The 12,289-nt window shown below is 47.2% G+C and overlaps 1 protein-coding gene across 1 annotated transcript in view; it reads right to left on the bottom strand.

Moving 5' to 3' along the window:
* Positions 1–3,327, bottom strand: part of LOC119436542 (serine/arginine repetitive matrix protein 2) — a 214,595-nt gene extending 211,268 nt beyond the window's left edge. Inside the window, exon 1 of the mRNA XM_037703415.2 lies at positions 3,019–3,327. The gene's annotated coding sequence lies outside the window, so the exon portion shown is untranslated. The remainder of the gene's footprint in view (positions 1–3,018) is intronic.
* Positions 3,328–12,289: the final 8,962 nt, after the last annotated feature.

The raw sequence follows: 12,289 nt of genomic DNA, 5'->3' as shown, positions 1-12,289 counted from the left end.
TCTGGCAGACCAGCTCCAGGGAAATCCACATGGTGGAGGAAGTTTCATGAAAGGAAAAATTGTCATCCACACGAGAGTAACAATTGATTTTTATTCTATTCCTTTGAGTGCATGCTTCGTCATTAGCCCAAGTGGCACCCCGACTATGTTATTTGTAATGTATACCGGCACGGTTTGTTAGAATTGAATGTGGCGAAAAAGATAAATTGTTTATAATGCGTGTAACAATCCATAACCGACCCTGTAATGTTAAAAAGAGCACCACGGCATCCACGCAGCACAGAAGTTGACGAAGAAAATTTTGCCCTGCACACGATAGACGATCAACGGAAGATGATCGTTTTGCAACTGCGATTGCCATTCACGAAATGCGCGCACACTGCCACTGTAGTTCGGACACACGAAACATTTCTCATGGAAGCGTTATGTTAGTCGTGGCGTATGTGTTGCAGCAATTTCCTGAATTGCGCTTAGTAGCACCATGACAGCGACAAAAATATCTTCCGGCCATTATAACGGCGCCAGCACATCGATTACCCGAGAACTTCTTTGGAAATTCCTCCCGAGTACACTTAACACGTTCATTATTTTCGCACTGCATAAATGAACTAAGATATTCGAAAAACGCGAATAAGTTTCCTTCCGTGACAACCGAAGAATTGCTCCTCGCAAAAGTATTTTGTAAACAACTGAGGCGATTGGAAATAAATTCACAGTAACGATGCTTCGTTTTACTGATTTCTCGTTACCGTGCTTAAAGCTATGCGCGTTAAACGAAAATACAAAGAAGTAATAAAGGAAAACATTACATAACTGCTCTGCATAGCCGCTCTACATACGAGGCTTCAGTCCGCACATTCAAAGCAGTGTGCAGGTCGTTACTAAAGAGCGACCAGAACGACGTCGAGCGGAGGAACATATACATCAACAAACACTCCTCCCCCCTTCCCCCCTTTTAAAAATTTTTCACCTATAGCATAAACACGAAAGAAATATTATTCGCTTGTGAAAAAAAGAAGTCTTTTTTTTTTCTTTAGTAACTGTTGCTGTTAATTTCATCAGAGCGTATATGGTTGCACTGGTCGCATTTAACAGTGGGGCAAGCTGAAAAGGGCTTCTAGCACACTGCCTTCCTCAAGTTGCCTCACGAAATACGTTCCTTCCAAAGCTCGCGTGCTTTGTTTTACATTTGCACCCAATTCAGCTCTTTTTTTTTTTTTTTTCGCTCTCTGTACCTCATAGGGCCAGCATGCAGAAAAAAAAAAGCTATAAAGAAATGAAATCGCCAACTACGTGAATTTCCTTTTCACGCCTTTGTACGCGGCTTGTTGACCTTTATCAGGCCATTGCGCAAACACTTAAAAAAGAAAATAACAAGAAATAGAGAATGTAGTGCTTGGGGCGCCATATGACGGTCTACGTATCTGCGTCATGCACCTGTTGCTCAGCAGGAATGAAAGCTGAGAAACAAGCCCCTTTTTATACGCTCTCAAAAAAGGACCGCACTATAACGCGGCTTGCATTACCTTCCCCAAAATTTTTGTAAGCAACTTATTTTCACGAACCAAGTGGGAGCAGGACGCCATGCACAGTAGCCCTAACGAGAGCCGTGATGACCAAAGCTACAGAAGTGTAACCAGGTGTTAGAAGAAAACAAAAATGAAAATAAACAGAAAAAGCGCGAGTATAATTTAGTCGGCACAAGGAAAATGTCATTTCACGGCAGCTGCGAGTGAATAACGAGCGAGAAAATGCCAGGACAAGGCACCATGGCGCGCGGGCTTCCTGAAGTGCCTTCAACATTTTCGTCCCTATATGAATGTTGCTTGAAGAAGACACTGACGGGAAGCCGATTCTTTTAAGCACGTTCTTGATCCAGAGCCAGCCTAAATGCGTGGAAGTGGATGGAAGACCCGAGAAAGAAAACCGTAACGTGTTTCTCGAATAAATGTATATAAGCAGAAACGCGGAAGTTGCAGCGCCTCATTCAGGCGTTTCAGAGCGCCATTAAGTAAGTTTTTACAGATAAACAGTCTGCCAATGTTTGCAGCAATGCCGTTATAGCTGTTTGGAAAGAAAGTTTTCGGAAGGAAATGACGCATAACCCCTTCCGCATTGAAATTTTTTTTTTGTGTGTGTGCGCGTATATGCTTGCGCTTACTTGCATGTACGCGCATGCGTCGTTCTTTATGCTCGTGTGGACCAGCGCGTGTACTTGAGTGATTTTGCTCCGAATACGGCACGCTGGAACCCGCGCAAGCAAATGAAGAAAGAACACTGCGCTTACCAACTTGAATGTGTACCGAGAAGACACGGCACACAAGGAACATCTTACGCTATTTATACCAAATCAGGTAGTGTCTGTTGTAGAGAACAATATAGTGCGTTTTAGAAGATAGAGGAGTCGATCAATTAAGAGCATAATTTTTCTGGGCCAGAAATTACAGAGACACGCAGTGTTTTAGTTAGAATATTTCTTTATTTCTTTTTCTTCTTTCTTTATGCTGATGAGCTGCGATGAGGTATTTCGCACAGTAACCGTTAAACATGCATGTACTCACACTCAGCGAATGAAATAATTGGAACAGGTTACGTCAGTTACGTAAGCCGCCAGTGTCAGAAAATGAAAATAAATTACATTTTCGCAAATACAGTCATTCCAGCTTCGCCATACCGCGCGTTTCCATGGGTATCGAAGCTCCTTTCGGATATTGAGTGACGGCTCGACTATCGCATGCGTTCTGCTTACTGAGAGCCGACGTACCATCGTGAGGCGTCACTTGGCGACAACAGTACAAATGTACTGCGAAACAAAGTGGAACAAGTAGAACACTTCTTCGTACGTGCACCAAGACTGCGTCCCTGCAACACAGCGTAAGAGCACGCACCGTGCGCAACAGCGCAGACACGAGTAATCCAAAACTTTAGGACGAAGTTGACTGCGCCGCACACAGCGCACACGCAGCAGGAGACCGCGTGTTCATATAACTCAGCTTCTAAAGGACAGCTTCAGCTCACCTTTCTTGAGCAGCGGCGAAAGCTGGTGGCACGAACCGACGAACTTTGTGTCGAGCAGCCCGTGTCCCTTCAGTCGCGGCGTCACCGACGGAGCGGTCGCCCACGCGCGGTCGGCGTGCTCTTGCGTTCGACGAGCGCGACGAGGAATCGACTCCGGGTCCGAGACGCGCCGCCGAAACCCGCCGGCTCGAGGTTCCCTTTGAACGGCGCGCTGCGGTCAGATGCGAGTCGCGGCGTTCCCCTGGCGTTGCCAGCGGCCAAGGATTGGCGCTACGTGTTGAATCTGCTCGCGAGAACCTCCGAGCACTTTTGTTTACGTTTGGCTGAGCCGCTCGGAGCGGCGCTGCGATCGCCGGCCTCTCCTCCTCAGCGCATGCGCTGGCTGCACAGCGAGCAGCGATAACGCCCAGCGCACTCGTTGCCTTACCCTCTCGTCCCGGTATTGATCCAAGCTGAGCCGCGTCTGCAGAAGGCAGAGGGGGGACGCGCGAAGCAAACCAGCGAGGAAATAAGCGGCTCCTTCCCACCTGGCTCTTATGCCCGGGCGAGTGGAAAGAGCCGCCAAGAAGGGTAGTTTCGCCCGCCCCTCGTTCTTCGCTTCACCCGCGACGGGTGTTTCGTCCAATGGGCGCGCGAAAAGCAACAGCGCAGATGAAAAACTCCCGAGAGTGAAGAGAGCCGGCGATGACAGCGGAGCTGAGGCGTGATTGGACGCAGCTGCGAATTTCGTCGTGCGTGTCGTTTGAGGGACTGCGCGGAAACACTCAAGGTTTACGGACTTCCAAATTGTGCGACCTCCCTGCGAGACCACTCCGAAACCTGCGCAAGCAGTGACAATATAAAGGGTTGAGAAAATCTTTTGCGCCTAAAAAAAAAAAAAACCACTCTTTATGACTTTCCTCTTCTATGCCGGCTCCTCGTGCCCAGGCCCATCTCTCCGATTGTTCACTACTACACTATTCACATTTACTTTTACGCTTACGTACATCGTTTATTGAGAACGCACACACGCGTTGCGCTGAGTTCAATTTTGTTCTTATTGTGTCGTTTTCGTTTAAATTTGGCCAACCTTGCTGGTATTTCTAAAACCATTCTTATGCTAAAACTGCGTGAGATTATTTGAGTCAGTAGTCGTATTGGACCTATTACTAGTAAAGGCGGGTGGTCGACGGCGATGAGCACTGTCGAACAAAAAGCTTTGCAAATACGGCCACTGGGCACGTACGCACTTAAAGCTCTTACGTTGGAATTGCTCGTAAGAGCAAATTCTAGCCAATCGTCATGCTAGATATATATCATTATCGAAGGCGGCCTGCCAATGGGAAAGAACACCTACCAACGAAAAGTTTTGAGAGTTCGGCCCTTGATTTCATTATAGCAGCCTGCAGGAGTGTGCGTTTCCTCATATATGCGGAGTCCCTGAGCTTACAGGTATGCGCGTCTACGACCATACGTGTTCTCAAAAAAAAAAAAAAAAAAATCCTACAATCATTTGGAACAGCTGATGTCAGCCAATCCTGAAGTCGGACATGTTATTAGCGATGGTGATTGGCCAATGGCAAAGAACACTTGCGAACGAAAACGTTGGGAATTCGGCCCCTTCCGGTGGAGGAAGTAATGAGGTTATGTGGCGAGCTGAGCTATGGTATTTTTTGTGTGCAACTGTCTCCCCGTCTTTTTTCTTGTGGAAAGACCGTCATATATCTTATTACATATGTGTGAGGTGTGTGTGAGAGAGAGAGAGAGAACGCACGGGTTGCCCCCCCCCCCCCCCCCCTTCCTTTTGATCTTTGCAGAACTTGTGCGGGCGTGCATCGTCGATTCCTTACCAAGGTAATACTACAAAGAAAACCTATAAGGTTAATCGAATACGATAAATTGTAAAGAATGAAATTTATATATAAGCGAGATGCCACCCCAAAGACGCAAACTTGCACTTGCGAGTTTTATGTCGTGCTTTCGCTCTGTCCTGACGTACCATCTCTCGGAATAGGTCCCAAACCGTAGAGCTAGCGACCGGACCCGACATAAAGCTGCATGGTGATATTGCGGTCGCCGGCCCGGGCTATAGAGGCATGTAAGCTGCCATAGCCTTGCAAAACGGAAATGTAGAATAGTGTCAGTGAGCGGCAGCGCCATCACTCGAATTCATGTTATATTCTGGCGCCAGTACTTTGGCCTGGAAACTTCAGTGACGCAGAATGCATCCAATTAGCACACCATCTCATTTTCGCTTGTTCGTGCCGCGACGTGAGCGAGTCTCTCGATTTTCCCTCCGCAATATGTTTTCTTCGCTGTTCACCGTCGCGCAGCTCTGCGACTACACTTATTTGCACGCATCTTTGCGCGTGCCTGCTTTGTAGCTCCATCATCGCGCTAGCGGCGCGTGCTTCGTCTGTCGCTTTGCGAGAACAAAGTGGAACATTTACGTTGGGGTTGAGGGGTCTGATTTACGATCTAGAGTGTGGTGATGACGCCGTCGTTCAAATTTTACAGCCGTATGGCTTTTATAGGCTCTGTCCAGCGTCATTGGTGGCGTCATAGTGATGTGTGGCCGGAAAACAATGCAATGCGAAAGTAACGCGCACACGAACAAACGCACAAACTAGCTTACTGATATAGAGCATCTTGCGAAGGTACACACAAGCGAGTAAGAGCTGGCACTATACTATATAGAAGCACGAGCAGGACACTCGCTCACGTCGTGCTAGAGTTTCCCGAGTTTTCTGACTTTCTCTCTCTCTCTCTTTTCGCATGCATCGGGCTTGTGGTCGGCCTGGACTAAAATATCGTCATATCGTACTGTCAGGCGACACACAAAAGCGCAAATGCGCATGGAGCGCGATGTCGAGGTAGTTCACGCGCCGATACCAATGTGTGCACAGCAAATCATGCTGCGCGAAAGGCCACCATTCATATTGCGTATAATGATGCAGTATATGTCGCTGTCACAGCGCAGCGTTGGAGCGGCGAATCTACGATTTTCTTTTCTCTCCAGCCCACCTGTGAAGATCCTACTATTCAGCCGTTCAACCATGATTATAGCAGCGGTAGTTTTCACGATCAATGACGCGCGTGTGATCACTGTAAAGGAAGACCGAAATTATTGAAAGGGCTTGCAGGGTGCTTAGGTGCTAATTTTAAGTAGTCTTAAAATACGTTTCTTCGCCACGTTAGTGACCTTCGATGCTTAAGTTGTTCAATAATTTCGCTACATCAGACCCCACCCTGCGACGTTGCTGCGGCACTAAAGCTACCATTGGCAAGTTTCCTATAAATAGAGAAGATAGTTGGACTGCAAGTGGGCATCGGTACAACACAAGAAACATGAAAATGTGTTAGGTCGGTTTTTCTGCCGCGAAATTCCTAAAGCTATCTTGCTCCAAGCCCGAGGTATAAAGATGCAAAGGGCGGCACCCCTTTTTAACGGCCATTGCGCGACCTGCACTGGGCCCACATTCTTGCCGTCCAGTGCGCTTGCACTGTCTATAGCAGGAAAAATGTTGGGATAAACACAACACATTCTCCAATAAGGGTGAGCACTTTTTTTAAATATAATTCGGATGTTTGCCCTATGATATACACATATGAAATATATATATAAAGATATATATATATATATATATATATAGAGAGAGAGAGAGAGAGAGAGAGAGAAAGTGTCAAACTCGAGAGAGCAGATAGAATTGGCTGCACTGTCCGAACTGATCAACAAGAAGAAAGTAAGGGAAATTCGAAATTATAACGTGGAAAAGATTATGCAGTAATATATGGACGCAGCATAAAATCAGTGAGAAGAAAACTTGGCATAGGACAAGGCAAGATGTATGCACTGAAAGATAAGCAGGGCAATATCATAAGCAATTTCGATGACATAGTAAAAGCAGTGGAAGAATTATATACCGACCTGTACAGTCCCCAGAGGAGCCAAGCTATTTTGATTCGAAGTAGGGATGAACAGAATACAGAGGCTCCTTCTATAACTAGCGATGAAGTTAGAAAGGCCTTGCAAGACATGATCAGGGGAAAAGCTGCTGGGGAAGATGGAATAACAGTCGATTTAATCAAACAAGGAGGAGAAAGTGTGTTTGAAAAGCTTGCGGCCTTTTATACCTAATGCCTCACGACTTCAAGTTTAACAAAGAAGCTCGAGAACAAGTTAAAGACCGCACAAAGAGCGATGAAACGAAAAATGTTAGGCCTAACGTTAAGAGACGGGAAGAGAGTGGTGTGGATCAGAGAGCAACCGGGCATAGCCGATATTTTATTTGACATTAAGAAGAAAAAATGGAGCCGGGCAAGCCATGTAATGCTTAGGATGGATAACCGGTGGACCATTAGAGTTACAGAATGGATGCCAAGAGAAGCGAAGCGCAGTCGAGGACGGCAGAAAACTAGGTGGGGTGATGAAGTTAAGAAATTTGCAGGCGCAAGTTGGAATCAGCTAGCGCAAGACAGGGGCAATTGAAGATCGCAGGTAGAGGCCTTCGTCCTGCGGTGGATATATATATATATATATATATATATATATATATATATATTGACGGTAAAATTTGACGTCAGGAGATTGTAATAAAAACAGTTTGGAATATCTTTACGTTATAGCGCCCCTGGTAACGCTTTGGGTCATCGAGTTGGCGGTACTCTAGGCCGCGGTAATTCTTGAGCTGCATACAAACTGCGAACGTGAGCAGCAGATTGCCGAAAGAACAACTGAGCCACTGTGATTTAGCCTGCCTGTTGTACATCCTCCCGCGCCAAAGGCTATGAAGGTCAATCAATATGAATATGAATACGCCGCCGCTGAGAGCACCCTGTAGTTTAGAATCACCAAATTCTTTGCCACAATATATCGCGAAGTCAGAACACCTAAACAGCTGCGCTAAAAATTCGCATTAGGGAGTACCGTAATCATCGGTTGGATGGATGGATGTAAAACTTTAATGAAAGTTCTGAGGTACGCGACTCAGCGCGCCGCGGGCTGCTCCCACGTTGGGACAGTCAGGCCATGCCCGACCGCCGCATCGTGGGCCCTCTAGACAGCCCATAGTTGCGTCCCAGCATCACACGCCCACTTCTCTTGTGACGATGCTGACTAGCTCTTGAGACGTTTGGGCACGTGAATCACGTACCAGTTTCTCGCATTCTTCCCACGTGGGAGCTAGCGGTTTGCGATGCTGTACTAGACTGCACTACCTTCAGGATCCATCCACATTACACAGTTATGTCATTGTAACACGGCGTGCTAAACATGGCGTTGGACAGCTGGAGTAGAAATCATGTCGTCGCCGTCACACCATCATCGTCACCATCGTTTTGCTGTTGTCGTCAAACACCCGCGGCCGTCAGACGAGCTGCTCGCCTTGCACAAGCGCATTCGTCTACCTAGTAACGCTTTCCGTAACTCAAATTATACTCAAACGAGGTAGCTGGCTATAACATCAGTTCCCACAGTGCGCGCAATCTGAATATTTCTTGCTGTTTTGGTGTTTTGAAGAATGCGCTCGAAAGAAGATGGCATGAATCGATGGCTAACTTTCCAATTGTTAGGAGCCTGATGGAGGACACAGATATGTCTTTTCCATATACGGAATATAATTTGCAAAGGAAACTGCGAAGGTACCTTCCTAGAGAAATGCACGTTAACGCAAAGACCAGATGCAGATCATCGTCAATCAACCAAACTTTGACATATTTCTTTCTCTATTTGATACGCCAAAATTGATGCAGCACCGTTCACAAATGGCTTCAAAGTGCTCGAGACATTAAACCTCCAGAGGCACCCGACGGCGAACAGGTAAAGAGTATACGTATGCAATCTATTGTTCCAAAATGTTTTATTCACCGAAAAAGCTGGCACAGTTTAGCCAGCCAACGTCGTCTTCTTCCTTAGAAGAGCAAACTTTCCGACTACGTTCAATTATTTGGAGGCGCTGCGGTTTTCCTTTTTTCCTTACGCGCAGCCTAGCGCGCGCCCTTCGTCTATCAAGCTGTGGAACGCTAGCAACCTGAGTGATCAATTCACAGTCACGGTAGCGCATTCGATGGTTGTCCTGGACTTTTACCCGCTGCCGGAAGCCTCTTGCACCCCGGGAAACACTGCCATGGTAGGTGCTGATACCTTGGACATGAAGTGCGAAGCGCACCACTTGTCGCCTCAGAGGGCTTACCCGAATGAGACAGCAAGCGCCTCGACGGCGGCCGACGCCGAGCCCTTCTTCCGGCTTGCAACGGGTCTTGGCGAACCCTGTACGTGTTTCTCAATCGGCAGCAGAGGAGCATTGCTCGTCGCTCGCAGTCAGGACCAAGCCAAGCCTTTCTCCTTCCTGTGCGGAATGGGAGGGTGGTTCTTCTGCATCGTCCGCAACTGCTGTCCTCGAGGAGTGTCCATGAAAACAGGTGTGAAGGAGACTGTCGTAACCGCTGCAGTTGTGATGTACTACTTACTCAGTTCACTGGAGACACTTGGCTTCTGCTGTACCAGCGCTAACCCGGGGGTCCACGACAGTACTTCGGCCCTTGGCGAGGAGATCTACTGTTTTCGGCGAAGGCCTTTCGACGACGACGGCATCTGCGATCGTGGCCGGCCAAACAGCGGCAGAGGAGAACGCACTTTGCCCGACGACGATATGTGTGCCTTGGAAGGGGTTCATTTAACACACCTGATGGATGTGTTAGATGAGTAGCTCAGCCAGCCTGGCCAGCTCCTGCGCGACCACTCCCTGACGAGAGCAATGGACGAGGCTGTGCGCACCACCGACCCGCATGTGGACCCTAACATGCTGAAGCAGCTTGAAATACAACTACATGTTAGAAACCCGTGTGACACTACCTGTTAAGTGATTAAACTTTTCCACCGTATGGATCGACCCATTGACACGGTGCTCACGCCGTACTGCATGTTGTTCTGCCTGCGGCGCTTCAACCACATGTGCAGGACAAAACACATGGAGTATGTGGCCACGACAGCTTGGGTGCAGCAGACAATCGACCTGAATATCAACAACCGCCAAGAAGTTACTGAAAGCCAATGCACGCTTCATCAGTGCCACATTCTGCTCTAGGAATTGATACACTGCTTTCAGCAGGTCCATTGCATATTTTCTGAGCTCATAGAGTGCGCATGGGCCGAGCTGGAATGGCGCATGGAAGAGACGCATGACTTAGACCAAGTCATCCACACTTGATGATGACATCTTGACGGCTCTAATGACGACGGCAGCGCCTGAGCCGGAGTCACGGGATATTCTCTCCCAGCTGAGTTGCATCTTCGGCCAAGTGCTTCTCTTCAAAGAGGTGCAGGGGGAGCTGCTTTCCCAGCTAACTAGTGGTGCTGGCAGCCTGCGGGCTCAGGCTTCTCTCAGAAAGATCTCGGACTCCTACCAGCGTCAGGTGCAGGACTTTCTGCTGAGCCTGTTCCTGCACGACGACACCAACCTTCAAGGACTAGGCTTTTGACTGCACTTTTCTGAGTTCTACAACAGGCAGAACATATAACTGTGGACCTCAATGTCTTTGCATAGCCTTCGACAGTACCAAGGGTCCATGCACAGTCCATGTTTAGGCGAGGCCACCTTATAGTTGTGTTTATAGTTGTGCACCAGTCCTGTTTATAGATGCCCGTTTATAGATGCATTGATAGTTGTGCACCAGTCCTAAATAAAGTAATACATGTTCCATTAAAAAAAAAGAATTATGGCAGACACGAACAACAAATTTTAATGGCTGCAATGGCATATACAGGGGAGCAATTGGGGGCGTCACGGACGCGTCGCAGTACTTTTGACCTAAAAATATTACGAATCCGACCAAAGATTCTGTTTTATAGTCGCCAAGAAAAAGTATATACACAAACTCTCATGCGGCGAAGATCAGACGTGTTTGGAAGTTCTTTAGAAACGTTACCTTTTTGTGTCTGGATGTTAGCTCACATACCTGAGCAATAGAACTAATTGGCCCAAATTCACTGATCTTTCGTAAGTGCTGCTTGACAATGATGGGCCGCCTCAGCTGATGTGCCGAACATTACGGTTACCTGGCGGCTGCTCTAATGAACATTTCTAGCGCAAGAAAATTTTTTGTGAAAACTGACCCTTGATCTTTCGACGTTTCTGACATTACTGCACTAAAATATATCAGGCCAACATATGTTTGCATTTGGTATTATGAATTCGACGGTATGGCTACTACCAGCAGTGCAGTAAAACTGAAACTGAAGACTGCACTCAAAGAGGGCTACTTATTTCTGCTTCTGTGATACTGGTTAAGTACCATTCTTCTGTTTTCCCGACACAAGGTTGCCTTTTCTGTAAAGTGTTCTTGAACTCAAATTGTCTGTCAGAGCTCAGCCGGGGAGTTGAATGGAGGATATCAGCGCAAGTGTTCGTCTAACACTGGACCAGTGCGGTGCACTAGAAGCGATGTTTTGTTGTCGACTTTCTCCGTTATATTCATCAGCGTGGTCGGTAGTCCAACCGAGATTCTTCATTCTTGCAAGACAACGGTAACTTAGAGTTCTAGAGCACAGGTATAGAATGCCACGAAATGAGCTCATTATTGTCAACGCTTTTAAAAAAATCTGTAAGAGTAGAGTAGTCGGTTGCTCTAATCCAAGAGCGAGAAGATAGAAAGCAAGGATTCGAGAGGAGAGTACTGCGCGCATGCAGGAGAAGGTGCAAGATAACTTTACACGGTCACTAAAAGTGCGGCACTTAATTCCACGACTGCATCAATGACCGAATGACTTTTTGCGCCTGTGAAGGATTTGGCCATGGTCCGTGTATTTCTTACTCATATGATGGTCCGGATTCAAGCTGGTTTAACGTTGCCTGGAGAGTGAGGTATGAAACGAGATACTCAGAACAAGTAGACAAGAAGTGCACAACAACTGCTTTCTTCCCGTCCACAGGAATCGTACGTCGAACTATTGGCCATTCCAGTACGGTAAGAATAGACGTTCGGAAAGGCTCCTTCCTTTCATATGTGGTGCAGCAGTGTTGCCTGGCAGTGTGAGATGCTTCGCTAGCATTTGTAACCATATCGAATGGTGCAGGTTTCGCACCAGGCAATTGGAGATACCGGAGAACTCCAGAACGCTTGTTTCATTTTTTCTAGCAGGGAAGAAGTTCGCCCTGTGTTCTTCTTCATCCTTGTGTAGTTCTAGCGCTATGTATCCCAGTTAAAATTACATTTTTCTAGCAAGCACATGAAGCTGCCTTGCTGCGAAAAATTACACCACCCTACAAGCTCAGTCGAAGAACACTCAGTGTGC

The sequence above is a fragment of the Dermacentor silvarum genome, chromosome 1 (genome assembly GCF_013339745.2).
Source record: "Dermacentor silvarum isolate Dsil-2018 chromosome 1, BIME_Dsil_1.4, whole genome shotgun sequence".
In the NCBI taxonomy this organism is placed as follows: Eukaryota; Metazoa; Arthropoda; class Arachnida; order Ixodida; family Ixodidae; genus Dermacentor; species Dermacentor silvarum.
The sequence above is the reverse complement of the archived record's forward strand: the minus strand, read 5'-3'. Positions and strand labels throughout refer to the sequence as shown.